We start from the raw sequence: 6,000 nt of genomic DNA, 5'->3' as shown, positions 1-6,000 counted from the left end.
GATCCGAGCAAAGGAGAACTCTGGGTAACTTTGGACCAGATCGAAAACAGAGGAGTCGAGATGACCGCCCTGCACGCCAAGAACATGTACAAGTCCACGTATCAATCTGAAGTGAAAATAAAACGAACAGGTAGAGAAACTTTCGCGGCTCCGACCATCGTCAAGGTCGAAGTGGGGGAGCCTTCTCGTTTCATGGTGAACTTTTTCTCTTACACGGGCTCGCTCAGGTCGCTCAACATGGAGGTGACGACGGCTGGTGACGGCAGCTCAACAATTGAAATTAACCGCGAACTTACGGACAAATTTTACCATGACGTCACTACTGGCGACAACGAGGGAGAAGTAACGGAAGACTATTATCAAAGGTTCGAACTTCAGCCGAACACTTACGTTGTTTCTTTTGAGCTTGGTATTACGGAACTCGTGAAAAATTATTACAAGAGTTCTAAGGATTTCAGAGAAAGCAATGTGTACCTGATAAAAATAAGTTCTGTTTCAGAATGCACGTTTGAACGTGCTAAACACGAAAAAGAAGTTATTTTCAAAAATTAAAAAAAATTAAAACTATAAGCGCAAAATTCTAAAAATATAGCATGTTAAAATCATTTCTACATTATTTTATTTAGGCATAGTACTTGTATATTCTTCTTTATTAAACAACAAAAGAGCGCTTTAAATATTTAGCCCTAGAACCTGGTGTACGAAGGAAACTTTCGGTTGTCGAGTCGTACACCACTTTGATACATTTTAAAGTCTTCGTCCAGGACAACAAAAGGAGCTTTGTATACTGGTATATGATTAAAACTATATTTTGGTCGTCTTTCTATACATCCAATTGCGCATATTATTGTGCGTTGATTTCTTTAGCGTATTCAATAAACAGTTATCACATAGAATTACAGCAATTTTAACAACGACTTAAACACTGGTGAACGAAAACTTCATCTAATCTTTAATAAATTGACTGTTCGTGTTTAAAAAAAATTCAGTATTAGATTATAAAACATTTTGACTAGGATAAGAAAAAAATAAGTACGAGTAGTTTTTTTAGCGCTAGCTTTTCAGAGCTTGTGCTGCCCATTGTAACATAAAATAGGTATTGTAGACAGGAAGATTAAAACAAAAAGCTTAACTTTTTTATGTATAGGCCGAAATTAGTTTTAATGACTACAATTTTGTCGTAAACGATTTAACTAAAAAAAGTTATTGAAATTTCTTTTCTTGTACAACAGGGATAAAAAATGAAGATGATATCTATCTAATGTTTTTAAAACTTATTTTGCTAAGTTATTCATTTTTTGAGGAAACTAGCTTAAGATTTTTTGTGGATCTTAAAACAATAAACTATCATTATTTTATTTAAAAAACAATCATGGTCTGCATATAAACACCATATTTATTTAATCTTGTAATGTAAACATTTTTTTTTTAATTTGGACTTATTAAACCTATCAAAAAATATTTTTTTTATAGGAGTGGTAAGTTTTTAAGAGCTATCAAACATTAAAAATAGTACTAACAAATTTAAAGGAATTATTCAAAAACAATGGTTCAAATTTTTACTAAATAATTAAATAATGCTTAGAGTCTATAATTAAACTAGTACAAGAATCATTAATGTTTACATTTTTATACGTAAAACAAACTTTACAAACTCATTAACTGTTCAGATTTGTATTAGTTTGTACTCAAGAATTTTTAAAGCTCAGTCAACAAATTTATTTTTAAGCCAAAATAAAACTTTTACAAATTTAGTTATTCGTTTGCTCTACCACATTGGTAAAGTTAATGAAACATTTGGAAAGGTTTATAAGTGTCAAACCTTTATATGGCTCTATCAGTTGTACTTCATTTTATATTATTATTATTGTATTGAAGATATTTTAAATTTAGTATATTTATTTTTTTATATAAAAACTAACACAAAGTTTTTTAATATAAGTAAATAAACTCTGTCGTTGATGTACAGAAAAGTTTTAAATTTTTTATTTATTACTAGTCAAAAGTCTTAGTAAACTTAAACTGTTTTCAAACTAATCTTTACAGACTAAATGTTCGAATTGTATTTTCAAGTTATAAATACATTATTTTATGTTTAAATTTCAAAAATTAAAACAATTCGGTTTACCATTAAAATTTTCAATATCATATTTTGTATTTTGTTTATTACTATAAATGTTTCGATTATAAGTTTGAGGTCAACTGACCCTATTAAACTCCAAATAGGTTAAGTAAAAATACGGTTCGATTGATTTTGTAAAAACTTGAGCTATAGAATTAAATGTGCTTCAGTCAAAAAACAAACACTATGCAACAGAAGGAAAATTCAGTGCCAATAACAATAAATTAAACAGTATTCTTTCTTTTTTACACTAACTTATGTTTCTGTGTCTTAACGACTTAACACACTTCAACAGAGTTGTTTAAAAAAAAACACTGTAAGGAAATAATAGAAGCTAAAGTAAGTATATATAAAAAGTTGATTTCAAGATACAATAACTTGCAGAACTCGAGTTTTGTGGCTGTGCACTCCTCAACTGCAAAGTTGAAATTAAAGCACAAGATAATACATAGAGATGTTATACACGAATCAGTTATTCAAGTATGGCGAATTTGGAGAGATTAATTAAGTCACACAATCAAAGGATTTTAAACAGAAGTAATTTAATCAAAAGTCAGTGTAATTGCGCTGGTGGTTGCAAATATGATTTGAAGAGAGGTAATTGCCTTTCAGAGAAGATTATTTACAAGGTAACAGTTAACTCTGACCTTGAAAAGAAGTTCTACATCGGCTTATGCTCTAATCAATTCAGATTTCGGTATGCTAACCATAAAAAATCTTTTAAAGGTGGTGTACACGAAAATGAAACTGAGCTTTCGAAGTATGTTTGCGGCCTAAAGCGCAAAAACATTGATTTAAAATTAACTTGGGAGGTGATAAAAAGAGCGGAGCTAATAGCAGATAGTAATAACCCTATTTTTAGGCTCTGCTTAAAAGAATCAACAGCCGTTATGTATGCGTTAAAAAAGGAAGAATGTTTAGATAAGAGGAGTGAATTCATATCGTCTTGTCGACGTATGAAAAAGCTCCTCTTAAAATAAATTTTGAAGTATTTTATAGTCGCTTAACAGTTGTTTTTGTTAATTTTAATTGTTTGAAAGTTAGATGGTAGATTGATTTTTGTACTGAATTCTTCTAATGCACAATATTACGTCATACTGGTTTTCGTTTTTATGTATGACTTTCGCTTCTATGTTTAGCATAGTGCTTATTATTTTAAATTTAGCTGGCTGAAGATTAAAGCGTCTAGTCTTATGAAACACGTGTACCAGTATTTTTGAAATCTTATTTTTCTAATAAATTATTTAAAAGCCCTTCAAGTGTGGCTCAGTAGATGGTGTTTAAGTTTAAATAACAAGCTTATTTTAAATATATATATATATATAGATATATAGAATTAAGTTATTTAACTTAATAAATCAAATCTGATCACACACAAATTCACACAGATCCCACCTTAAGGGCTTTATTAATAACAAGTTTTATTTCAAGATGTAAAACTTAAAGGATTTGAAGCTGATGAGTGCATAAGCACGAAACTCGAGTCCTTTGTAAGTCATTCTTTTACATAATTTTATCTTATGTAAATTTTTTAATTAGTTTAGTTATATTGAAGTTCTAAAACTCTACTAGATGCTACTTCACTGTATATGTATATATATATACATTATAAGTTCTTTAAAAGTTCATACGACTGTTTTTGTTATAGAAGCTTTTTGAAAAAATTTATGTTAAGTAAAGACTATAAAAGCATAAATGCTTGTACATGGAACTATTTCATTAAAATTAAAATTTTAATTGTTGGGTGTAAGCATAAATACGATTTACATAAAAGTTTTAAAATTTGATTGATAAACTTAGGCATTTTTGATCAAATTTGACTTTGATAACTCTTTTTATAAAACATTGAAAAGTTTGTTTCTCAGAAAGTATCCATTTTCAATAAAAATGTTCTTTCGACTCACTGTCCAAATGATAAATATATTCTGATATACATTTTGAAAAGTGATTTTTCGTCAGCTGCTTGAGTCAATACAAAGATGATGTAATGAGGTATCAAGTAACTCAATACTCTAAAGATTTTATAAGAGTAGATAACAGCAGTTAAGGTAGACAATAAACAGTAGGAATTATTTGTTTTTGTTTTGTTAGATTCAACTAATTTTTGTTTTAATTTAACTAAACTCTTAGTTTAAGTTGTAATGTAATATCGAATGACAGTAGAAAAATTAAACTAAGGTATTAGAGTTACAGTCAACATTTGCTATTTTGAGTTTTTACAATGTGAGATAAAAGTATGTGTTATTTATTACCAATATTATTTTTAGTTTTAGTTTCAAATTTTTAAAATAATTATAAAAAATTGACTTAAAGTCATACATAACATTTAAAAAGCTGCTTAAGGTCTCAGTAACTTGCATATTATGATAATTCCTTATAAAAAGTATAACATATCCTTTTTTTACTCTGTACTAAGAAAGTATGTAAATACTAAGACAAACTAGGCAAAATACTTTAAGTTATATTAATAAAGGGTTGCCACTTTATCATGACAGACAGGCCACTTAATTTCTTTTAAGTTCTTTAGGCCTTTGTTTTTTCTATTCAGACTATTTGTTGTAAAACGGAGCCCGACTGTTTTTTTAATAGATATGTGATTTAGTAACAATTAATCAATTTTTAACCTCTCTGATAAAATTGATTAAGTTTTCAGCACTTAAACAAGTTATCAATTATTTATATTTGATCTTTTGATCACCAATACTGAAGTATATTAATATATCACTATTATTTAAAAGTCCAACGCTCAGATTGGCGTTTCTTACTCCAAAGCAAAATTTTTAAATTCAAGCTAAAAATGTCTTTTGAAAATTGCATCTTTCTGTCTAGAAAAAATGATATTAAAGTTTTTTTTTTGTTGTAATTAGTTCTCTAGCTTTTAAATGTTCATTTACTCTTAAACTTCCAAATAAAGCTTTGATGAAATTATACTACAGTAATTAATAAGATTTTGATTTATTTAAGCATAAAAAGAAAAATTTTGACATTTGATAGTCGCATACTACTTATGAGCGCTTGTGTTACATCTGGTTACTACAAAGCCAGAACATATCACAATATGCATAATATAAACTACCAATAAAGATCATTTGAAGTTTTGTAAAACCTCTAACTGACTTAGAAAAGTTTGAAGCGTTTTTGTTACACTTTGTTATATTTTGATTAGTTTGGCCTTTTTTCTTAAACTCCGGGTAGTTTAAATATAGTTTTAATGTTAATTATGGTTTATATGTTGGTCTATGTTTTTTGAATTTTGAAATATCTTAAAAATATGCTTTATATTTTGCTGTTACAGTAGTTAAAAAAGCATTATTTGTAATATCAGAAAACAGTTTCATTCTGACATTCTGATAGCTTTTGGGTTTCTTACTATTTTTCTATGGTAAAGATGATCCTTTTGTAAATGATAAATTTGTGTAAGCAAATTATTGAATAAAATTAAAGTCAAACTGCAGAGATTTTTAACAGAGAGACGTAGTTGTAATTAAAAGTATACTGAAAATACGCCGCGGCGATTTTTCGGTGGCTTTTTTGTCTTTTTTTTTCTTTTCGTTTTCTCCCTATTTTTTTCAAAAGCTTTCGTCTATGAACAAAAATTTTTTTTTTTCTAATTTTTTTTTTATGGTTGATAGATATACGTTTATAGTTTTTTTTTTTTTTTTCAAAAGCTATAGTCTACAGACGAAAGTCTTTTTTTACCCAAATGATTTTTACGGTCTATGGAGTTACAGCTTTTTAATTACTACTGTCTTTTTTTTTAAATTATATCTTAAGCTTTAAATGGAGCAGCTAAAAGACTTACATCGTTTTTTTTTCTCAAACAGAGTTTTAATAAGTTGAATCGGGTTTTAAACGACTAAGCTTTTAATAAAAATTGT

Source organism: Thalia democratica, chromosome 7 (assembly GCF_965202585.1).
Source record: "Thalia democratica chromosome 7, ktThaDemo2.hap1.1, whole genome shotgun sequence".
NCBI lineage: Eukaryota > Metazoa > Chordata > Thaliacea > Salpida > Salpidae > Thalia > Thalia democratica.
This window is presented reverse-complemented; position numbering follows the sequence as displayed.